Source organism: Lasioglossum baleicum, chromosome 8 (assembly GCF_051020765.1).
Source record: "Lasioglossum baleicum chromosome 8, iyLasBale1, whole genome shotgun sequence".
NCBI classification, from domain to species: Eukaryota; Metazoa; Arthropoda; class Insecta; order Hymenoptera; family Halictidae; genus Lasioglossum; species Lasioglossum baleicum.
In genome coordinates this window covers 11,102,349-11,128,353 of record NC_134936.1, presented here as the reverse complement: position 1 = coordinate 11,128,353, position 26,005 = coordinate 11,102,349, and the positions used below count along the sequence as shown (strand labels likewise).

Here is a 26,005-nt window from a genome sequence, read left to right as displayed (position 1 = left end):
CTTCCGGGCCATTTTGTTTGCATCAGGAGTCGAGAGCGCCCCGTTGCTACTTCGTTTATCTTCGACCTTTCTCGACCACAAACACGAGTTCATGATTTTGTAATTTCGATGCAAAATGTTTTCACAGCGCCTTTTTTTTGTAGAGGAACCTAGATAACGACTGCGCCTTCTGCTCTCTAATTCAGCCTCAAGGCACCGTAAACTGGAGCTCTTGCTTAATTGTATTAGGTCTGGACAGAAATAGTAGCAGTAAACACGTTTATTGCATCGCATTAATGTTAACTATCCAGCTGTCATGCTCTCCATTCGGGAGCGAACGAGCAGTTAACGCCACCGCAATTTTTACTTGCATTTTTTCCAATTTTGTTGCACGTTGCAGTCTACTGTTTCCTGATAAGGATATCTATGTGTTCGATAACCTGAACATATTTTATCAAATTATAGAATTATAGAATTACTTGTGTAGATTAGTTTTTTAAGAATTTATACAATACAATATCAAAAACCCCCTTTTCTTTAAAGGTTATATGTTCAATGTCCCAAAAAATACTTTATCGAGATCTAGAATTACTTGTCTAGATTAAAAATTAATTTCTATAATATGATCTTAATTTTTTTTACACTTTATAACACCCGGAAAGGTCAATCACGCTGTCGAGCCTTGACATTTTGCGATGTAATCTGCGAACGTCCGACGGAATCTGCAAGATCACAAATGACGGGGAGCTCGAACTTTCCCGGGCCCGACGAGGCTAACTATATGTTTGGAATTGAAACCATAACTGGATATCTCTAACCAATCACTTAAACTTCGTAAATTTCGTTTCGGTAATGCACGAGCTAGTTAAGCCTCGTTAAACTCGGATTAATCCGTTCCCGGCGAGTATTCGTGTACATTACAGTTTTCTAACTACCGAAGTTCATCTAGTTAGCAAGACAAGTGTATCCCGTAGTTCCCCGACTCTCGCAACATCTCTCAAGGCTACTGATCAGGTGCCTCGAACATCTATCCTGATAATAGCCATCGCGTATACAATGCGTACCGAAGTTTGCCAGAGGATTCTATTCACCAGTGGGAACAAGAGAAGTGTGCTGGTGGGTAGACATGACGATGATGTACGACCAAGGCTCTCGTGAATACGTGTGTTTCGAAGAATACGATGAAATATGCCCGTCAGGATGCGTTCACCAAAGTTGCATTTTAATCTCGCCGGAAATAATTATGGCAGACAGATTCACTTGCAGAAATTTTTACGAAAGTCATACTGAACTTTCTATTCTCGTTTTCAATTTTAGGATGTATTTTGCGGTTGAAGCATGACTATACCGGGTGAACTGAAAAGATGAAAATATGCAGACTGGCCTCCATCTTCACTTGCAGACAGCAACATTTCCATCGATCAAACTTTTAAGAAACATTCTATTTTAACTCTTAATTTTGTGGTGTATTCTGCGAAAGTTGAAGCATGACTCTTTAGTATACTGCAAACCTTTTCATTTTTATAAAATTTAAACTTTTGGTAAACTTTCTATTTTAATTCGCAATTTTGTAGCTTACTACAAGCACTTCATTAAATATGGGAGTGATTTTTAAAAAATTCCCTGGGAAGCTTTCTGGAGGCTGAGTTGTGCTAATTCAATTACATTGTAATTCAATTACACAATTGAATTACATTGTATTTCAATTATATAGTAATTCAACTACGTCGTAACTAAATTACATAATTCAAACCTTTCAATTAATTCGATTATTAAGTATTTTAATCAGATGTGTATATAATTGAAATACAATTTAATTAAAATACAGCTCTCCAAATTATAGCCCAGAACTTTGAAGGAGTTCGATATATTTTTATGTTTTTCTTTCATATACTTGTTTGCTGTATATGCGGCGTAGTTTCTATTCCTCGTCCTCGTTCATAATACGTCACGCTATTTCATGTTTATGATTGAAATTAAAAAAATATGTAACGCAGAAGTTATTTCTGTTCAGATATTATAAACTTATAAATAATAAATTCCTCTTGTTTGAAACCTTCACATGGATTTTTCAACCTCTTCTTACCTATTACTTTATTATTCTTTAATTTTTAATTTTCATTAAATTACATCGTAATTCGTAATTAATGTAATTCAATTACAAAGTATTTTATAATTGTACTCCAATTGCAATTACGAATAACATTGTGATTTCATTGAATGAAGATCTGAATTATAAATTACAATGTAATTCAAAAATACTTTGTAATTATAATTCCTGGAGTAATTCAATCGTAATTCTGCACAATTCTGTCTGGAGGTACAGTAAAAGCTCCCCGCCTTTATACTATAAATTAAAATGTTGACAATGTTTAAAATGTATTATTTATATCTCTCAGCTCGAACTGTTTTATATTTACTTTAAATTAAAAATATTACGAGTGGACAATAGTAATAATATCAAAGCAAACAGCCGGCAACTCTTTATCTGATCCGCGCAAACTGTTTATAAACACGTTTGGCAGCGACACACGTACCCGCCGGAATTATAAATGCAAATGCAATTACCATGTAATTCCTGTGGCCGTCATCGACAGCGTTTCATCACGGTGCGCCGAAAATCTTCGTGCACCAGGAGGAAACACACACACACAAAAAAAAAAAAGAAATCCTTTCAGCCGTAAAATCCGCAGACATATTTTCGCGACAATAACACGAAAGAAATAATTTCCTCACGCACGGCGATAAAACCTCCTTGGTCCACAAAGGCAGTAAAAAGTCTGGCGACCCTACATCCATATCAGTAAAACCCTAACACAGTGGCCCCCGTTAAAAGTTACGATCGCATGCCGAAAAAATCGACAAACAGGGCCGAATGAAGAAAACCGAGATGAGAGAAGGAGAGAGAGAGAGAGGTAAAGAGAGAGCAGAGAACAGGCAGAGCTTCGTTGGGGAAGCGTATTTCTCGCGGGTTCAATTAAACAAATTCCGCGGGGCTCGGTGTTCGTTATTCGCGGCCCCGTATTCCTTCCGGGTAAATGAAAAACACCGAAAGAAAAGAGTGGAGAGGCGAGATGGAGAGCGGCATGCTGATGCACGCCGGCCGAGCACATTTTAATCATCGCAATTTCGCACGCCTCCGGGAACGTGACAGCGGATACGTCCGCATAAATGAAAACGGGGGCGGCGTGTTACGCGGTACGTGTCCGAACCCGGCAATTAAAGGGTTTATAAAACACGATACTAAGCATTCGCGCGAGAGAGCAACCTCCGTCCGGCCCGCAGGGGAATTAATTTTTTTCCACGAGCCAAGCACCGGCTCGTAATGATTAAGGGACTGCCTTTGAACGGCTGCAAAATTACAGAAATTCAACATTTCTTTTTTTATGTGTATAAAATTACATTTCCTTTAAAAATCGATAAGCACAACTTATCGTACTTTATTTAAATAGTATTTGCTGAAAAATTGAGCTAAATATCGTAACATGTTCGCTACCACCGTGACAAATATGTGACATCCATAATCTGACAGTTCACTTAAAAACAGTAAAATTAATTTTATGCACTCTCTCTCTCTCTCTTCGTTGTTTAAAGTCATAGTGACTTCCTTCTGCTAAACTGTTCTAATAATTCAAAATTGGGTACGTTGCATTTAATAAAACTTTCGGACAAGGAAGGTAAGCAACGAACCAAATGCTGGTAGAAAACGTGTTAAACCGTTAGAACCTAGCAGCCAGTTTCCTTATCGAAGGACTATTCACAGGCTTTTTCATCAATTTTTCGAAACTTTTTCAGAGGAACTTTTGCATCGCAATTTTTTCTCTTGAAACAAATCAAAATAAATCTGAATAGTTTAAATCCTGTTGTTGTTATACATCAGTCTCATTTAGGGTTCGGTGGTTTTGCCAGGCCTCGTTCTCCTGGCCGGATGATTCGCGCGGCGACACGTTTCTTTCCCAACCGAGCGTTTCGTCGGACCGAGGCCTGTTTAATTATCCCCGCGGTATTTGCATCGCGATCTTAAGAATGTCAGTTATTATTATGCGCCGCTGGTTACGGACGCCAGCTAATGGCGCACCACGGTGACGAACCCAAGCTTGGCATAACCTCCATATTTCCCGATATTTCCATCGAATCCGACCGACTTCTTCCGCCCTGGATTGCTCGTATCTTAATTAAATCGCGACTGCCATCCTGGCGTGCCGAGATTCCGGCGATCGACGGACCTACACACGTTCCTGATTAGCGGAACAAAATTTTGGGCTACCGAGCTATTAATAATATCCCAAAATTACTGCAAGGCTCATCACGCGATAGTGGTTGGATGGTAGCTGTGGTTTTGGCTCAACTTCAAACATCAATACGGATCTTTGTGCAAAATAGAAGTGATTAGCATCGAGGCTGCTCATTATTTATAAAGATTGGGTAAACTTTACTTTACCGGACTCAAAATTAATACTTTTCTCCTACGAATTATGATGTATTTGGTATGTAATCCAGTAGATTTGTATCCGGCGTGGATGCAGATCGCAGTTTCGATCCTCTAGGATCAATAGTTGAGGAGTTATGGTCATTTAAAGTTGAGCATTTTTGACAGGTAAGGGTGCCGCCATATTGGTTTGTAGCGACGACCGCGAGCCGCTTACCTCTTGCCGCCCCCCCCCCTCGAATTTATCCTAACCAACTCAGTAAGCGGCGTGCGACCGTCACTACAAACCAATATGGCGCCGTCCTTACCTGTCAAAGACAGTGAAAAATACTCAACTTTAAGCAAGCATAACTCCTGAACGATTGAGCCTACATGCTCGAAACTGTGATCTGCAGCCGCTCCGGGTACAAATCTACTGAATTACATGACTGTTTGACACGCAGTTGTATAAATATTATTGTCTTTACCGTTCGCGTTCAATTTGAACGATTTCTAACAAGCTGCCAAGTATGAGAGTATGGTGGGGATGGCCGCGTATCACGCGAGGCCTCCGATCCGCGACAGTCGAGATTTATGACTGAGAGATCTCTGTTCCTCCGAAACGAGAATCGCGAATCGTTCTTCCGAAACGAGAACCGTGAATCGTTCCTCCGAAACGACATCTCATTGTCAGTTATTTGTACCGCGTGTTTAAAGTTATTATTAAAAGTTCTTTTGAAGTCGCAGAAACCCGGCTTCTCTGAGTAAATCAGTGGTTTAATTCACCCACTTACACTTTCTCCACCACCGGACTGATCCAACCCTTCCTACCCGATTTTAACGAAGTGTTCGTGTCGGGGTAAATACATCGTAATTTATAGGAGAAAGGCACAAATTTTGTAAAGAGCAGCCTAAAGATTATTTATATAACGTAGGAAAAAATATCTTCATATAAAATTATATCTGCTATCAGAACAGGGTATCATACAGACGATTTCAAACTGTTTTAGAAGCACAATATTACTTACGTATGCACGTAATAAAATCCCTACAGAGAATGAAATACCATTTGCAATATGATCACCGTCTGTCACCGCTGTCGCAGGATATTTTCGCAAACCTCCGAGTCTCCCTGCGATTATTAGTCCCGTAGTTAATTTCCCCTGTTGCAATATTGAAGCCCAAAGTCAACAAAAAGGGAAGATGCAGTTCCCGTTTACGACCGAGAAATTATTAGTTCAATTGCGTTTGCCCTAAACACTTTGCCGAGGAGCCGTCCGAGACGTGGAACTCGCGCGGCAAGCGGCGTTCATAATTTCGAGCGACGATTCCAATAAATATTCATCCAAACGACTCTTTTATTTGCATGTAAATAACGCCGGTAAACGTTTCCGGCGAACGAAATAAGATCGCTTCGCGCGGTAGGTAACGTGAACGTCGAGCGAATGTTTAATTAATTAGGAAAATGCGTGATACGTTCCGGCGGCTTAATTCGTCGGAGCGCGTTAAATTCTCTCTCCTTCTGTCGAACGGCTGATCGGGTACTGATATGAAAATGTCGAATTCGTTAGAACTGCGTCGAGCAAAAACGGTAAATGTAAAACGATCCGTTTGAATGTACGACACAGGGGAAACGTAACAGAAATGACGACGTCGTTGTAATGGTATCATTTTACCCGGCGAGACTCGTAACGCGGCAGTTTTGTATTGAAGAACAATAGCAACCGGGAAGAAACGTATTTTCCCCGGAATCAGCGTGTATCAGTGCCAGGTTTTTAAATGGAATGGGAACATAACAGTTTCCGAGTACTTTTTCAATTATCTGCCGCGACGACGACGGTATAAGGAAAAGAGTTTCCAAGAGAAATATTATCGGAGTGACTCCACGGCTCGGCGAAACTTTTCAGTGGAATAGAATTTTAATTGCCGCGACAAAGTAATGAATCTTCGTGATTTTAGCCGGCTGTGATTCTTTGTGTCGGAGAGTATCTAGAAGTTTGAATTATGCTGTTAGTTCGACGGTGATATTGATTTTGGACGCCCGAGGAGATTGTCTGATCATTCGTCGATTATTCCACTTGCGTTGGTAGAGATCATGCTTACACATCAAATCTTCTTTATAGTGTGCTAAATTTTTAAATAGTTAATTTTCAATTTACAGCGATCTAACTAAGCTAATTCATCAACTGCGTAAAATTAATCTTCAATTACTCTTAAGCTTAGAAATATTAATTGTCCGACCCAATATTAAAGCTTGTTTTCTCATTATTAATTTCTTAAAAAACTGTAAACTACGAATTTAATTTGATTTAATGTAAACTGTGTATGTATGAATATGTATTATACTGTAATTTACTTCAGTGCAGCAGAAATAGATCTCACTCAGTTGAGATCTGAAATGCATAAAATAAAAAAAGAAATAAAAGGAGTAGTGTGGTTATCTTCAGTACCGATGTGATTAATTTTCGATAGAAAGTTTTATGGATTTTTAAAGAATTGTATTATACAAAAATCATGGGAAAAGAGTACGACATGTATGAAATGGTCCGACACAGAAATATAAGTAAATATTTCAAGGGATGCATAATAAAATCTTCAATATATATTCAGGTAGCGTACCATTACAAGGAGTAATATCGAGCTCCGGTCAGACGTTCCAGAAAAAGTGTACTTTCTGCCTGCTACACGTCCAACAAATTCCATAAACCGGTTTCTTCGTAAATATACATGAAATATTATAAATAAAAAAATCGGAAAGACGTTGTTGTATGCGTGAAATCTTGTAATCGAATTTTCTCTAAACAGTTTTCTTTCATCTATTTGTTTTTATTTCCAGTTTAACAAGACTGTGTATCTAAGTGCACGGTAGTGCACCAGCCAAGTTCTTGCACTACCTCCTTTTACACGAAACAACTTAGCCGTTTTTTAGAGGCTTATAACTCGACACTGGAGGCAGATGGAGAGATGTAATTTCGTACACTTGTTAAATGCTATCATGTCTCAATATTGACGAAAGATTAATCTTCTAACATTAGTAGGTTCCGAGATATAGGACCTCAAGAATCGCTAAATTCGTCACTGACTGACTGACTGACTGACTGACAGATCATCAAAACCTTTTGGGTACTTCCCATTGACCTACAAGCTTGAAATTTGGTACATAGGTCCACCATAACAAACACTCAAAGGAATAATTATCAAAGTTTGAAATTTTACATCTTAAAGGGGTTGTATTAAAAAAAAAAAACGAAATAGGTTATGTATGGAGAAAATGAAATATGCCGCTTTTCCCATAAGGAACCGTGTAAATGCCGGAAAGAATCATCTGCTCTCTTCAAACGTTCGTATAGCGCCATTCGAGGTAGTGGCAAAAAGCTGAAACTGGTAGATTACAATAAGGTAGAAAATGACACTAAAATTATAACAAAAAAAATCTAGGTAAACTCGGGTTCTAATTCGCCGGCAGAGTGTTAATCTTTGATACCTACTTGATAATTGATGAAATTTCAACAAAAATTGATGAAATCCCAACAAAAACATTCTGTAAACAGGAGCCAAGTTCTAATGGCCGTAAAAAATTGCGAGATCAAACAAAATACGGCCAAGTTCGTTAGCTTAGAAAAATAAAAATAAAAATTAGTTAAAAAGAACGCTATTTAATTTTTAAAGAGTCACATGGAGGGCTAAATTATTCAAACTTGGCCGCTACCTAAAACGTTTCAGGGCCATTGGTTTAAAAAGTAACGGCCAAGTTTGAATAATTTAGCCCTCCATGTGACTCTTTAAAAATTACATAGCGTTCGTTTTAACTAATTTTTATTTTTATTTTTCTAAGCTAACGAACTTGGCCGTATTTTGTTTGATCTCACAACTTTTTACGGCCATAAGAACTTGGCTCCTGTTTACAGAATGTTTTTGTTGGGATTTCATCACTTTTTGTTGAATTACTCTTATTTACTTTTGCTACTTTCTGAAATGTGAAAAATCGCACCAAGACCCAAATGAAATGAGTCATCGCGATTAGAGTCGTCTAGGACCCCTGAAGAATGATCGCGAGGGTCTGATACCTTCATTGGCGTGTCCCCCATGTCTCTTCGTGTTTACCCTGATTCCGATCTGGAACGATTCCCATGATCTCGACGCGATTAGATAAGGCGGACACACTTAGGAGCAGGGGATCCCTGTGTTCGGCTGACGGTATTGTGCAGTCCTTGCGCGGGATAAATTCATTTCCAACGTGCACTGTGGCGACCTATAGCGAGAGGCATACTCGCGTCACGGCATTTGGTAATTATCTAGCCTGCCCCCTCCCCCCGTGCAGGTATACTGCGTACATACATTATGCACAGGGCTTACTCGAACTCTCGTGCGAGCGATAATCTCGAAAGCGGTATGAGCGACAAACAGGGACGCAGATGTACTTCCTCTCGCTCCAGATAGGCTTCACGCGATCGGGGCCGCTTGTTCATTTCCCAGTTTCTTTCGGAATTTCCTTCCAGACCACATTAACATCGGATTGATCCTACCAGATAAGCCGGAACGAAAATGTTAATCCGCGGTCCGATTTACAACTGGCCTCCTTTCTTCGAGGCTGATCCCTTATGATGAAAGGGATTAATCTTCCCGAGGCGGGACCACTGGAAAATTCATGGCTATATTTGCCTGATCGCTTTTTAATGGAACACCGTGGACAGATGTTGGTCAAGGATGCTTTGGCGAGAAGAGATCCCTGCGATAATTACTCTGTTGAAATGAGATTTGACGTGAGATTTTACGGAACAAACGCTGTAGGGCTTGTACGTGCCATAATTGCCAGCAATCTCCTCACCGCGAGATTTATCACGCTTTCTTAGAAAGGGCAGTTGAGTGCTAAGGGTTAATTAGTTGCCTAGGAACTGCCTGATTGTGTTCTAGATGAACGTGCTTCTGAAAACGAAAATGACCTTGAATGACTTTGGAAAAACTAAACTCATCTTGACAAAGCAAACAGAGAATGACCACCATAAAATGTACCCCCCCGAAACACAGAGTAAATTTTAGTTGAAAAATAAATAAATTCGGAAATAATTGCGTGCGAAACTCCGAACGGAACACCCTGTGTATAAAATTCTATCTATTTTAACAAGAGTGGGAAACACAACCCCTTCTCAGGGGTAGATTAATGTGACCCCAGCCGCGAATTTCACCAGCCAATAAAATCTTGACCTATCACGTAAAAATGAAACATTAATGAGAATTAGCATTCCAGATCGAGGGGTTGGATAAACGCGATTCTAAAGGGATGGCAGATTACGCAGATTCGTGTGTACTTCGGCTACCCTTCCTGGCGGGGTTGTTTTACACGGATGGTCATTAATGAACGATAAAGATCAACACGGTGATACTTGTTACAAGGTTTCTCGCTGTCCCATTATCGCGGCATCATCCGCGGGTTGGCAAACTGCACCCAGACCGAATTCGATGCATTAATTATAATTCTTTCGAATAATTTAAAGCCGGGATCGTTAAAGCGCCGCTTGGTATATATATATATTTCATGAACGTTCGGCTGGACGTGAGGGGTTGGAACGAAATTTATGTTAGCGCTGATGCCGTGCCGGAGAAAGTTGATTAGCGGCCGGACGCAAATTAAACGTGCCGCGGCTCGCGAACGAACCGACACCTTGGAGACTAGTTTATCGTTGGTATCGCTCTATAGAATTACTTATACTGGTTCATTTTCAGTTTTCTCGACGTTCGATTGACACCAACTTTCCGCGAGTTTCCCACAGCCGCGGGATATTATTATTATACTGAGTTAATATTATAATTCGAGGTTAGTAGTACCTAATTATTTTTCCTTTGTACAAAAAACGGGCTAGTGAAAGGTTAGTGACTCGGATGATAGGGAAAGAGCAACGTTCGAATGAATCTATCAGAGACATTAATAGAAAATGTGTCACGTTCAGATTGACAGAAATCAGATCCGCGCCGCGACCTGACAGCTTTTTAGGGGCTGTCGGCGATCCGGGCCGCGCCGTGGCAATTAAATCGTCAAAAGCTGTGCTCGCAAGACGACAGATTTATGTCGGCAAATAGCATGTCCGCAAGTATCTCGACCCGACAGAATTATATGTATGCACACCCAGAATAAATACACGGTGGACACGTATCGATTGTCAAACCATGGACAGTTGCAAACCAGCCCCGAAGACAGAGGGGTAAGACTATTTATATGCAAACGCGGTCTTTCGCCCAAACCGAAAGCGTGTCAATGATTTTATTACCCGTTTCCGATTCAGCTGTCCGCGGTAGATAAACCCGTCCGAAGATATATTGCCCGTTGGCAAACAATTTTTCCGAAAATTTTTTCGAAGACACCGTCGTATTTCATTGCCAACAGGGGCGGCGGCCGTGGTCGGGGGTTGGGGTTGTTGTGTGCGGTAATAAAAAAAAAGGAGAACTGGTACGGGGGAAAACGAAACAAAACGCACGTTAACCGTACAGAATTATTCCGCTGATTTCGACGGCACGTTCGCGATGAAACGACCGGGGGCCGCATTGTGCAACGGGGGTTGCAACAATGGCGGAAGTTCCACCGGTGAAAATAGTTTCTCCATTTTCTTCGGCCGGGCTGAGGAATTGCTAGTTTTCACCTCGGACCCCATTGTCGCACGGTACACTTCGAGATCCGCAACTCTCGATCTCCGCCATCCCATTTTCCAGCCCCGCCGATTCCCACCCTCGTCCTTTCACCCCCAGCCTCGTGCCACGACGATTCTACTCGCGATCCTTCTTCCTCCTACCATTCTCTCTCCCTTCCTTTTACCGTCTACTTCTCTCTTCCTCCCTCTTCTCTCTATTTGTCTCGCTGTCTCCCTTCCACGGTGTTTCTCCGTATCTGTGTCCTCGTCCCGATCGAGCTGATACCAGAAAAAGCAGACTGATGCATTTTGATCAGGATCCATTTCCGCGTGCCGCCTTCAACGGAAGAGACTCGAGACTCTCTTTCGCCCACCCGTTCAGGAAAACGTGTCATCGAGAACCTCCTCTCTTTTGAGACGCTCCCATACCCAACGCGACTTAGTTTCTTCATCTTTTATGGGTTCCTATACAAACGCAAGCGGCCGCTCTGTCTCCGTGCTTCCTCCACGGGATCCCGACACCCTACTTCACGCGACGTTCCTTTATTAAATTACCATTCGGGGTGGGGAATGGGTTTCTGGGATAGTAGGTGGCCGCCGATGATGATGACTGTTTGACGAGAGGGCGGACGGAACTCCCCGAACAATTGGTGATCCGTCATGGTGTAACGTGATGGAGGAATTTGACAATCGAGAAGGTCAATTTAATCACGAATTGCTTCCGGACAACATGGCACATTAACAGACTATGGATTTTAGAACGAAATTGAGAGAGCGAGATACAAAGTTAGAGACACAAGATACAAAAATTAGTAGGTGCAATTGAATACATTGAAAACGTTGGACTAATTTAAAAACACTTTCGTATCGTTTTCAACCTGTCGAACATATTAAGAGAGAATATGTATAACCATAACAATAAATATGTATAACCATTGTACACTGAGAAAAAAATCCTGTCGAAACAAAAAAGATATATGTTGATTCATTAAGATGTGCTATTGAATAGTGCCAATATCATATGAGCTTATTTTAATATTTAATACTATTGAATTTCAATAGCAAAACTCATTTCCGCCAATCATATAAGCGAATAGCTTGACCATCAATGTTTTCAAAAAAATAAGATATGGCCCCAAACCAATTCCAGTATAAATCAATACATTTCTCAAATTTGTTTAACAACATATCTGATTGAAGGAAAAAGAGAAATATTACGAATAATAATGTACGGTATTGAATCGAATAATATTTTCAATCATTTCATGATAGACAATTCAAATACATCACGATTTGCTTCGAAATTTCATACTATTGAAAAGAATACATTGATATTCATCGAAGTAAAAAAATTACAATAACACGCGTGTTATTGAAGTAACTACTTTTTTTTCTCAGTGTACGAAAGCTAAGAGAATGTAGAGATTTCATTTTCTTAAACAAATGCTCCTCCGAAAAGAGGAAAGTAAAGTTGTGGAAGCTTTAAAAGAGGATGACCTCGAAAAGAAATATTCTACTCGAACAGTTTAGAAAGTACATGCTCGGTTTTGCAATTTTAGTGAAGTTTCCTGGCTTTGGTCATGGCAGAGGTCCAAACTAAAATTTAAAGAACCGATCGTAGGATACACAGGTAAAAATCGTTGCAATGAATTTTAAGATACCTGAAAATTCTGTCAAACATTCTTCCCCCGGCAGTATATTTAAAGCGTCCGAAATACCGCAAGTCCGTATACCGAACTTAGCGGGGTCGTAAATCCCGTTCCGCTTGGTCGCGACGATACTCGGGGCTTTGACGGTGTTATGGGGATTCGCATTTGTTTAGGAGTTATTAACGAAAAACACGGATCAATTAGAGCGCGACTTAGACGCGAGTTGGCACAGTCGGCCCGGCGCACAGTGCGTCGGCCAAGAGGGCAAAAATAAAAAAAACCAATATTTTTAAAATGTATATGTGTTTACATGAATCTATTTTAAAAATACCATTTATTCATGAACATTCGCCAGAAAAAAAATCTGTACATCGATTGAAACAGAACATGTTCCTTCCGTCATAATCCGACACGCCAATTTTTCTTGTGTTATAACCTCAAGTACGCGCATCTTTAGAAAACGCTAAACAACGTATCGAAAAGCCAAAAATTGAGTAATTTGCGATGGATCATTTAGGTCAAGGCGTGTACTAATTATTTTGGCTCCCTAGCGGTTTTTACAATTATCATTTATCGTATTTTATTGATTCAAAGTGATCCGTTTGTTAAAACGCGAAATCGAAAATTCCTATAACTTTAACTAAGCTTTTCTCAAAAAAGCTAAAACATGTCTTGTGATTTTTGCTAGAAAATATTCGTAGGACTATTCTTTACCGAATTCTATAAAAATTTTCTGCTCCTGCTTGCTCCCCTAATTTAAAAAAATATTTATTTAGGAAGACACCCAGAAACCACGTACGCAGAGATTTTCGAGAAATGGTTATTATTATCATTACTATTTATGATAAAATCGTACGAAAATAAACACGTTACGAAACAGTCGATTTTGACTTTTGACTTTTGTTTCGCTTGTAGTTATACATATAATCCATATCACTATAGACGGTACGCCAACTTTGGATGCTTATATCTTGACAACGGTTTATACAAAAATAATGTTTTTGTAGTGTTTTGAAAACGTCTTAACCTCACCTATTAGAATACATAATCAAAAATGTACATTACCGTATGAAATTTTAAAAGTGACCTTCATAGAGCTTCTCAAGGTTACAACAATACCAAACAAATACAATCATCATATACTCCTCCTCATACCCTATAACTTTCATTTGAAACATTTTATTATATGACTTATAGTTTTTAAGATATGGAATTTTGTCCAAAAACGGGCATTCCGACGCACTGTGAGGCGCGCCAATTGTCTATTGGCCGACTGTGCCAACTCGCGTCAAAGTCGCGCTCTAATTGGTCCGTGTTTTTCGTTAATAACTCCTAAACGAAGCCGCGAATAACATTTTTGCGAAGGAAAATGTTGCTTCAAATGATCTCAGGAACATTTCCGGCTGTTGAAGGGATTTTTTGGGACACCCTCTATAAGATTGCCCTGTCGATGCTTCGTGGTCCGCTCTCAAGACGGTCCCGAAGTGGTGTCCGATGACACCCAAACTCTGGAACCGTCGCGTCGAGTATTTCGGGTTTTATTGCAGCGGACCATGTCTAAATAAATATCTCACGTTCGGTCTGCTCGAGAACGAACAATATTTTTAAACAAATATCAATTAAGTCGACGGGAGAGTGATTTGTAGAGGCATTCCATTAGTTAATGAATATTCAAGAAAAATGTAAAAGCAGTGCGATGTAGCAATTTGTCTGGCAGTGGTATACGTCTGTCACTGGCCGCGGACACTCGATTTATATCACCCAGCCGCGTTTCAATATTATAATAGGTGAGCGCCGGTACTTAACCACGGCAAGCAAAATAACGAATATAAATTCCTTCAGTATTTTTTAATTATTTCTCCAACAGTATAACCCGGACGGTCAGATTTACGGTCGATTTTTTCCATTAAACATAGAAGCTCATCCATTCCGAAAGTGCGCCTGGACATGGGCTTGCAGCGCTGATACGGAAATACATCGGAGTGCAATTAATTAAAATACAAATTTCGGGCTCAATTTCATATTCTAAATATTGTATCGCATGAAATATACGCCCCGTATCGACCTGTTTCCTATCCCCAGGAACGTCGTTCGGCAAATCACGTCGCTGGCACCGGTTCGTCAAATGTGTCGAACCAGCTCGGCTCAATTGATAAAAATCGCCTCTGTAACAGTTGTTAACGAAACGAGACAGACTCCGCAGCTGTAGAAGCGTCACGATCCTTCTTAAGGATGTTCTGGAGGTACAATGGGAGACAAAAGTACAAGAAATTCGAAATCCATCAATACATGGCAATGAAAGCCATTCATGAGTATATTTTGCATTAAACTTTTGCGAATACTGTACCCTCTGTAGCTATATTCAGTGGTCTACACTTGTCGCGTTTCCATGCTAGTGAGAGACAACACGATAAATTTGACGTTTTGTGACAGTTTATAATTTTTTTGCTCTGTAACTGTTTAGCGAATCCTAGTAAATTTTGAACATAATTAATTACAGAATTTTTACTACATATTAAAAAAACTGGAGTTTCTAGTTGCGTTTCTTCAAGGTTTAAATAGGGTTTCAAGTGGAATTTTATGAATTCTCCATAAGAAGACGTGTTAAAATGTGCAAAGCTTAAGTTGCTATAATTCTTAAACGGTGCAGTGAATCGAACCCAAACTTTGGTAATTGCATTAATTTAGTAAGAGTTATATCTTGTCAAATTTTCAAAAATTTTGTTGCCTTTTTATATACCTCCAGAACATCCTTAATAATAAAGACTGCCGTCGCAGATTGTATTAAAAAATTTTCTATAATTTAAAAAATTTGATATGGTACACCCTTATGTATAAATTCATTCATACCACCAAAATATGCACAATTGCGAACTCAGTCACACGATGAATCACAAATGGAGGTTACAGTAACAAGTAGCGAAGCACACTACTGTAGATCAGTCTCTATCGATACCTGAGTACTCAAAAATTGTTTTGAACAAAGCAAAAACTACTAACGAGGCAGTACTGTGATAAAATTTGTTCGCAATAGCAAACGGGCAAAGTCTTGTTCGAGACCTGTAATTGCCGCACGCAATTAACAGAGAAACTACATTTGCAACAGGACAAGTAAAGGGGTAATACCGTAATGTCGCCTGTCGTTCCAACGCGAAAACGTTCGGTTACAGGGTCGTGGTCGACACGCCCGCGACGTAAATTAATCGTTTCATCGAAAACGTTAGAACTAACTGCGATTTCGCGGAACAGTGTAACGCGTCTACGTCGAACACGGGCTACAATCTTGTGTCGCCTCGCGTGCACGTCGCGTTTTGCCTCGACGACGGTACAACGAGGGTGTGCAGGGTGCAGCATGTGGCAAACGCACCTGAGCGACGCCCTCGACGTATAAATCGAGTATGTTCCATAAAATAAAAAGATGAGGAAAAAACGCAGGAGGAATAGAAACGGACCACGGAGGAAACGGAGGCGGGGCTAAAAAAGCAACGCGAAACGGAATCTGAAAAGAACCGCGTACGTACGCATCGCGGCGGTATATTCTCGATGCGATCGTAATCAGAAACGGCGACTGCATTTCCAATTCCACGTATTCGCCACCACTACACCGACGGAATTCCTAAGTCGGGCGACGGCTCGTCGTTATCGTCGTTAAAATTTCCGCGATACGTATCCGCTGAATTCTGATGAACCCGACCGAGCGGAACGTGGACGAGCAACTGATCGGAGAAACCGTAATTGAATGATATTAACGAATAAATAGAACATCGATATTCCGTTACGGCACCGCTCTCCGCGTTCCGACGAAACTTTTCCTGACCACATTACCCGATCGTCGTACGACTTCCATTTGTTGTTTCTGGACCGCGAACTTTTTGCTAAATCATTTTCCACCCCGATTGCGACAAACTGCAGCGGAGGACTGTATTGTTTTCTCTCGCAACACGTTGTTTACCCCATTTTACAATATTTTGAAAAATCTACGAATCGTAGCCGAGGACTTCTTATTTATCAAGTTAGGGTAATATCGGGGCAGATGCACCAGTTGTTATTGTGGCAATACAGCGTCCTCGCGATTGATGTTTCTTTTTTATCCCCACTACTAGGGGTAAAAAAGAAATTAAGGTATTAGGGTGTTTAAATTGGGTTTTTATGGTACTCGATGTATCATTCTTAGCAGTATTGGGCAATAATTTTTTAAATAAAAATTTAAATAACATGTTATGTGTTATTTGGATATTCAAATAAAAAGCAAAAATAATTGTTTATTATTTGAGCAAGTCTAAATAATGGATTACTTAAAATAATAAAGTTAATTGTTATTTGCAAATACAATTTCAATTGTTATTTGTATTGACAAATAATCGGACGTGAAAGACAAAAACACGCACGTGTTCATTGTATATACAAAGTACAAGAAATAAGAGAAGACCAAAAACTTTTGATTTCCACCTCAATCCAAATAATAAATAATCTTTTATTTGCAAATAAGAAATAATAAATAGATCACTTTTGGAATTATTTAAATTACTTCTATTTAAATAAAAAGTTTAGTTATTATTTGCAATTAAAATCACACGTTCATTTATTATTTAAAATAAAATTTGCCCAACACTGGTCAGGAGCATCCCTTTTTCAATTAATTACAAAGCTATAAATTAAAACTGAGATCATAAACAGTCCTGAAGATTCTGATAATCATTGTATCGAATGTTGGAAGATTATTATTCAACTACATCTGAAGAAGATTGGATTTGTCGTTCCGAATGCGTCAAATGGCTCCATGAAACATGTACAATGTATACTAATTTATGTAACATGTGTGGTAGAGAAAAAAATAAGAATAGGAGTATAGAGAAGAGGCTATAAATAAAGGAGTGCGTCTATCCCCAATTATGAGTGCATCTAACCCCAGGCCCTAGGGAGCGATGCACTTTTTCGGACTTTCTGAAACAGTATATTAATATTAATATAAAAGTTTTACTTATTTATCGTTATATTTTATTAAAGAGATCTAAGTAAACAATTCAACCATGCCTGTCTACACTTTCAATTCTTTTTAGTAAAATTTTTATAAACTAAAAACAAAATGTGGTGCATTTATCCCGAAATTACCCTACGGATTCAATTGGTTTAATCATTTCCCGTTCTACGTAACCACAATTCATATGTGAATATAATTGAATTATATGATGCTGTAACAAGTTCTGAAACAGATGAAAGAGAACGCAATGAACAACAAAGGGATGCTGCACATTACCGATAAAAATTATAATCAGGAAAGAATTCTTCTCATTGACTATTCAAAAATAAAGGAAGCTTGATCAAAAGATACAGAAGCATGTATTCCACTTTTAACTTCTGTTTCCATTGTAACCGGCCGACACAGGTTCCCATGAATACGAGTCGTTCATTGTACACGATCGCAAAGGACCTTCCATTAAGCAAATAAATGAAAATCCACAATGCCGGGCAGTTATTCGCCGGAGCCGCAAATTCGATAACAATTTACAAAGTCGCGGGGAACGTAATACGCCGTAAGCAGACACTCGTATTCCAGCAACGCGGTGGTTTTTATCAAGCTTGTTCTCCGCATTCATCGGGGCTAGAATTTATCCTTTCAAGCTCCGCGACGAACGGGATTCTACGCGGGGGGCGTGTTCGCGACTGAATCGAATAAACCCACGAAATTACGATTTCATAAAAATCCGTAATGTCCGGAATAAAAATGTCAAAGGCGTTTCACGGATGAAAGACGCGCGACACGGTTGTGGTTGGCCGCGAACAGTTTCCCGCGGAATTCTCTGCCTATTTATTCACGGGGAAACGAAAAGACAACGCGCGCGGAAAACAATTTTTCTTCCCCGTTTCGCCGTTGAACGTTTTCGGGCAGGTCCTGTGTCGCCGTTGCTCTTTCCATTAGCGGCTCGAGTGTGATTCGATGTCACCGATTTTTCCGTGACCGTCGACCTACACCTGAAACCGTGTCCCCATCGCTGCACCCAGCGGCTGCGGTGCCACGGTGTAGTTTCGCGAGCGATCGTAATTAACAAACTTCCGCGCACTATTTTCGGGGAATTTAATTCGCTCGTAGAACCGACGGCTGCCAGCCGAATTAATTCGTACAGAAGATCCGCCGTGTCGCCGAGGAACGTAGAACCAGTTTATGCTGGTGGGTTCTGCTGTGTTGCGAAATATCGAGTCGGTCGGAAGTTGCCGGTAAATGGCGGACGGATAATTATTCCATGAAACGACACCGCATTTCGGCGCGCATTACGCGGTGACGCGAGCCAGCCCCGTCAAAATCACCGGCCAACGTCTCGATATGCAATGCAACTGGTTCGGCGCAACGTGACAATGGCACATCCAGCTCGCTACCAATTTCACGTTATCGATCACCACGATCACCGATACCCGGCCCTCAACGCTGTCCCCGTCCCCCTCGGAACGAGGAAATGCAACTTATAAAAGCGCGGTTCTATAGCTGCTGAAAATTGAAGATTACTGGCCTTATCGTTGCCCTCCCTATCGTGACAGCGTCCCACGAAACTGGGCCACTGTCACGCCCAGCTCTTTTGTTCGCCCGCTGCGAAATAAATCGCTGATTTCGAGATGCCCTCTATCAATCAACATCTAATTTGAATTACGAAATTGAATTGAAACTTGAATTTTCGTTGAATGACCTTTAGTAATTATAGTTATTGAATTCCTAATGAAAGGGAGTATCGTCGGAGGTGTTTAAAAAGGGGTGGTCCCGATTAAAAAATGGAGGTGACTTGCGATTTCTAGAAAAATTACCAAGAACTCACCCTGGTGTATAAACAATTACACTCAGTCCAATAAGTATTCGTACACCCTTTAAAATAGAATAACTTTTTCTATAATTGTACCAAACGATCTGATTATTTGAAAGCAATTAGAAGCGTTGGTTTACTATATGATGTGCAGAAAAGATTTTCCACAAATTACAATTGATCGGGTTACATGCAAAAATAAAGAAAGCATTTTTTAAAACTTTTTTATTTGGGTCCCTAATGAAAATGTAAAATATCTGTTTTGTTGATCTATGTTAGTTATGAACATGCTGAAAATTTTATCGAAATCGGTTGACGCAGAAAAAAATGACACGCATCAAAAAATGTACGATTCTGATCAAAAGTCGTATTTTCACAATTTTTAACCGCTTGTAACTCCTGCGTATGTCAATCGATTCCGATGAAATGTTCAGCAGGTGTGTAACCACTACAGATCTACAAAACACATAATATATTTTAAATTTTTATTAAGGGCCCAAATAAAAAAGTTTTGAAAAGTGTCTTTTTTATTTTTGCATGCAACCTTGTAAATTGCAATTTTTAGATAATATTTTTTGTACATCATTCAGTAAACTAATGCTTCTAATTGCTTACAAATCATCAGGTCATTTGGTATCATTATAAAAAAGTATATCTCAACAATTTTGCCCAAACAAAAGGTAAAAGCACAATTTTCCCAACCGCAAGAGCACCTTCTCGATACAAATGCTAATAGAATGCAGTGTTTCAATTGCGTTCTGAATGATTATTCCATCAGCATCGTTCATTTACGATTTCCTTTCATTCGAAGAAGCTCTTACCACTCCCGCAGCCAAAGAGTTGAATATGAAATAAAGCTGCGATTAATTCCAAGTACCGCGAATTAATTTCCAGACAGAGAGTTATTTTTTTCAATCTCGAAGCACCGTAGCACGAAAGAAGAAATCAATCTTGATTCTTCAAGGGTGCTCGAGGATCGATAAATCCGCGGGAACGACACTGCGGCGCGTATTCGGAAACGTTTCGCGGGAAATATACGTATTTCGGGATCGATCGTCGTAATTCACCGAGCACGCGTAATTCCCTACTTATGTCCTGACAATTCCTTCGCTCGTTCCTTCGATTTCCACGGGGTTGGAAGCGGTTTCCACGGGCTCCCCCAGGATATTTCTGATCCTGGCACGGTATCCAGTTGGCACCGGCTTGTAATCACCTCGCGAAGTTACCGTGCGTGAAGCCGGATCTTGGCAGGCTGCGTGCATTCGTTTCACGCACGACTATGCGGCCCCCGTGTGTGCCCGTTCACGCGCGTGTACGTACGAATGCCGATGTCGTCTCCTTTTTTCCCTTTCTTTTTTTTTTCACCCGGCCAAGTCAATAGGCGGGCCGAAGTCGTACCCGACGAATTTTCCTTTTCCTTTTCGCGCGTTTCCGCGGGCTTCCACGTTGCAACGTACAAATTCCTGCTTGCAACTTTCAGGCCAACTTCGAGAATTTCTATTACTGGTAATTCTCTCGAAACAAAAATTTCTACTAAATTATTGTATCTCGTATTAAATAAATTTTTCAGCTTCCCGGCCATGAAAGAGCCCCTTAGTCATCTGCATATCATCCCTCTAAACGTAATTTCTAAAGCTGAAATATATATAAACAATTCCAGCAAAATAAAAATGAAACATTTCTTAATATAAAGTCTCCTATATATAGTGGGTTGGCAAGAAAGTAATTTCGATATTATAAGGCGAAATAAAACCGAATTTCTTCATTCAGAAAAATATTTTCTTATTTATTCTTTTTGGCAAAAGATCATCGAACAAAAGGGAAAATATCTTATTCATTAAAATTTATTACTTGAATTAAAAAAATTGGGCTGTGTTTCACCTTAAAATACCGAAATTACTTTCTTTCCAACCCTGGTCAAGTAAAATAAATTGAAATAGATGTGACAGCTAATTAAGGAGAAAAGTTTACCCCCAGTCAAATTCTTCTTTGACATTACTTTTTCTCATAAAATCATTTATAGAATATATCACTTCGACTCATGATCATTTCAGCGTAAAATGCGCATTTCCAAGAAAAGTGTAGTTTAAAAAATTAGTACCGTTCAGGATTAAATTCGCAGCTACAAGGGTCGGAAGTGCACAAGACAATAAACAGTCCGCGTAGAATTTCCACAGACGGAGAGCAATTTTTCTTTAGAGGATCTCGCGGTTTCTACGGACTCACGTGCCGGTAGCTCCCGACAAGAATGTAGAATACCTCGTAAAGACATATATAAAATCAAATAGTCGGTTTCTTCTTTAAAGGAGGTTAGTTCTCGGCAGTTTCTTAGCCGGCGGACCACGTGCAAACGTACCGTAACAGGAACGATCGCGAGATCAACCGGGGGTCGTAACGTCTCGAGTGCTCTTCGCGGGGGAAGCTTTTATTAATCGGAAAGAGTTTGATCGGTGCGCTTACTTCTTTTTCCCCGAGTATCTTCAGCGATCCCCCGCCGGTAGCCCCGTGCTACCAAGTGCACGCTGCTCGGTGCGATGGTTCTCTTAAGAATTTCTAGTTTTCATCGAATTCGAAACTTTCGGACGCCTCTCGCTTTTGATTTCTGCAACAGATACTCCGGCCCGCGAGATTTCACGATCTCCATCGTGTTCTTTCCGACGCTCGATCGGATCCGAATTAAATTTCAAGCATTCCCCGGGAGAGGGGCGGGAAGAACTTGTTCGGGAATCTCGGCTGAAGGGCTCCAAAGTAAATCTTCAGATCTTTCTCAAAGCTATCTGCTATACTAAGTTTGTTACTGTTTTTGCTACCTGTATCGGAATGAGCTCAGTTGAGGGATAGCTCTGGTCAATTAAATGAGAATAAAAAAACAAGATAAAAGGGAGGCAGTTTTTAAACAACTGCAATCTACATCTCCAGCGATTATTAAGACTGTCATTGTACACTAACTGTAAGCCTAATGTATAATTGTAAAAGCTGAAATAAACCTATAATAGGTTTCAGTGGCTCAATAGAAAAAATAAAAAGAAACGGGTGCAATATGCTTCCCTCGCCCAGTTTTATATTTCTTCTCAAAATATGATTGACAACTTAAATTTTTGCGCCATACTTTGCGAGTGTGCGCAACAGGGTGTGGACCTTATTTTTCGACCATGAAGTTTTGGGCACCCCTTCCCCCAATATTGTTCCATTTCATAAAATATATATCCAAAGTTTTAGATCAATCGGACGTTTCATTAGGGTGGACGTTTTTCACGCCCCCCCCCCCTAGAATTGTGCTATTGGGTAAGAAAATAATTCCTGCAAAAGATGAACTTGATCGGATAAGGGGAAGACGTGCCACATTGACGTTGAAGTTGCGAAAAACATGAAATTTTATAGGAATGGGAATATTTGAAGGAAAGACTTTTGATTATGATTGAACCTTTCCTTCAAATTTTCCCATTCCTATAAAATTTCATGTTTTTCGCAACTTCTACGTCAATGTGGCACGTCTTCCCCTTATCCCGATCAAGTTCATCTTTTGCAGGAATTATTTTCTTACCCAATGGCACAATTTTAGGGGAAGGGGTGAACAAAATCTCGCAAAAGAAATTTCACCAGGTATAGCTAAGGTCCACCTTAATGTGGCACACCTTCCGACGTCCGATCAACTTCATCTTTTGCAGGAATTATTTTCTTACCCAATGGCACAAGTTTAGGGGGAGGGGTGAAAAAAATCTCGCAAAAGAAATTTCACATAGAACCTTTATAGCTAAGGTCCACCCTAGTGGGCAACCATGTCGCTGTCGCTTGTTTTTCAGTGGAGGAACAAAGATATTAAAATGTCCGCGGTTAGCCGTGCGACCCCTATTTCTTCGGAGGTCTAGGTCTAGACAACGGTTAAAAATGGATCAGATTAAATCGCCGTGGAGAATGAACGATCAAAGGGCGACGTGCATTCGGCGCGGTCTTAAACGTGACCACATTAGCGTGCGGCTCGCTTTGTAGATCTCCCCACGGTTTAACCTCGATCCCGGATCCGTGGACGACAATCCCCGGGCAATGCAGTTTCAGCACCGCGTTCTTGGCTAGCCGAATCCCTTTGGAAATTCAGGATGTCCTCCTGCGAGACACTTGCACTGTCATCTCTATGCGACTAGCCCGAACGTTTGTGGGAAGAAAGCATTCTGCGGAGATTCCGGCTGTGTGCCCGAGTTTCGAGGTGCTCAACTCTGACATTCTGAATCAACGACCAGCACCCAAGGAGAGAGACAGAGAGAGAGAGAGAGAAGACCCCCTCTCTCTCTCTCCCTCTATACACATGCACCCATTCGCTGCGTAGTCTGCCGCGGGTGTCCCCAGTAACGTCGATTCTATCGCGCTGATGGTAATGTTGATTAAGTTTCCAGTTTTATTACCCACCCCTGACCTCGCGGTTACCCGCTCGGCGACTGCAGCTTCGATTAAGATTTTTATGGCTGTCTCGTATTTTATGGCGTACCGGGCTACGGCCTGGATCAGGGACGTGCGATCGAAATATATAAATTGACTTCCAGCTTCTAGAATTGACCAATCTCGACTCAAATTTTATTTGAAGGAGTATATAGTGTTTTAATTGTGTCCACAGAGTGGTCCAATTCATTTTTGAAGGTGTACAGTGTTTTAATTGGGTCCAGAGAGTGATCCAATTCATTTTTGAAGGTGTGCAGTGTTTTAATTGGGTCCAGAGAGTGGTCCAATTCATTTTTGAAGGTGTACAGTGTTCTAATTGGGTCCAGAGAGTGGTCCAATTCATTTTTTAAGGTGTGCAGTGTTCTAATTGGATCCAGAGAGTGGTCCAATTAATTTTTGAAGGTGTACAGTGTTCTAATTGGATCCAGAGAGTAGTCCAATTAATTTTTGAAGGGCGTTCGGAGTCAACTTGGAATCAATTTTTACTTCAAGGTGTAAATTGTCTCTTTTTCTAGACGATGCAAGATGTTCGCATTGGAAAAAATTAGTGTCTACACGATACTTTGTATAAATGTTACAGATCATTTTCCGTTCATAAATGTCTCGAATTATGTTGTACACTTGGTTTCTAAGATGATCGACTTCAGGAGTTAGGTTCTTGTAAAGTAGAAGCGGCGGGTTATGATCAGACACGTTAGCTCCTATTTAACTTGTCTGCCACGCTGGAATATTGGACCGTGAATCTTCAAAGTACACGTGCCTTTATTAGCATATGCATTAATTTATGTACATATATGTCAAAGAATATTCAAACTCGGCTCGCCGGCAAGAAAATTTGATCCTTCACGCTACGAAATTGTGTACTCAAACTTTCTCTTGAATTTTATGAAATTTACGAGTCTGAGGATACGGCGTTTATCTTGGCTTTCCCGAAATCAACATGAACTTGGTACATACCTTCATGAACCGTGAAGACTACCGCAAAGGCTCGAAGAAGATGATTTCCAGCAACTAGTTGAGAGTTGAAATCTTTCCCGCGATTTGTTTCAGCTGTGAACGTTCTCCCTAAACAGGCCCCATTATTTCCGGTGGTTACGAAGAAACGCATCATAGCTGAAGGTAGCGCGCGACGCCGCACAGTGCGTCGGCCAAGAGGGCAAAAATCAATATTTTTAAAATGTATATCTGTTTACATGAATCTATTTTAAAAATACCATTTATTCATGAACATTCGCCAGAAAAAAAAATCTGTACATCGATTGAAACAGAACATGTTCCTTCCGTCATAATCCGACACGTCCATTTTTGTTGTGTTATAATCTCAAGTACGCTCATAAAGGGAAAACATTATACAACGTAATGTAAAGCGAAAAATTGAATAATTTGCGATGGATCGTTTAGTTCAAGGTGTGTACTAGTTATATTATCGTATTTTATTGATTCAAAGTGATCCCCGTTTGTTAAAACGCGAAATCGAAAATTCTTATAACTTTAACTAAGTTTTTCTCAAAAAAGCTAAAACATGTCTTGTGATTTTTGCTAGAAAATATTCGTAGGAGTATTCTTTACCGAATTCTATAAAAATTTTCTGTTCCAGCTTGCTCCCCTAATTTAAAAAAATATTTATTTAGGAAGATACCCAGAAACCACGTACCCACAGATTTTCGAGAAATGGTTATTATTATCATTATTACTTATGATAAAATCGTACGAAAATAAACACGTTACTAAACAGTCGATTTTGACTTTTGACTTTTGTTTCGCTTGTAGTTATACATATAATCCATATCACTATAGACGGTACGCCAACTTTGGATACTTTTATCTTGACAACGGTTTATACAAAAATAATGTTTTTGTAGTGTTTTGAAAATGGCTTAACCTCACCTATTAGAATACATAATCAAACATGTACATTACCGTATGAAATTTTAAAAGTGACCTTCATAGAGCTTCTCAAGGTTGCAACAACACCAAACAAATACAATCATCATATACTCCTCCTCATACCCTATAACTTTCATTTGAAACATTTTGTTATATGACTTATAGTTTTTAAGATATGGAATTTTGTCCAAAAAACGGGCATTCCGACGCACTGTGAGGCGCGCCAATTGTCTA

General features: G+C 40.0%; 1 protein-coding gene across 1 annotated transcript in view; it reads right to left on the bottom strand.

Moving 5' to 3' along the window:
• Window positions 1–26,005, bottom strand: part of Mdy (diacylglycerol O-acyltransferase) — a 212,893-nt gene that overhangs the window by 79,074 nt on the left and 107,814 nt on the right. The gene's annotated exons all lie outside the window — the stretch shown is intronic.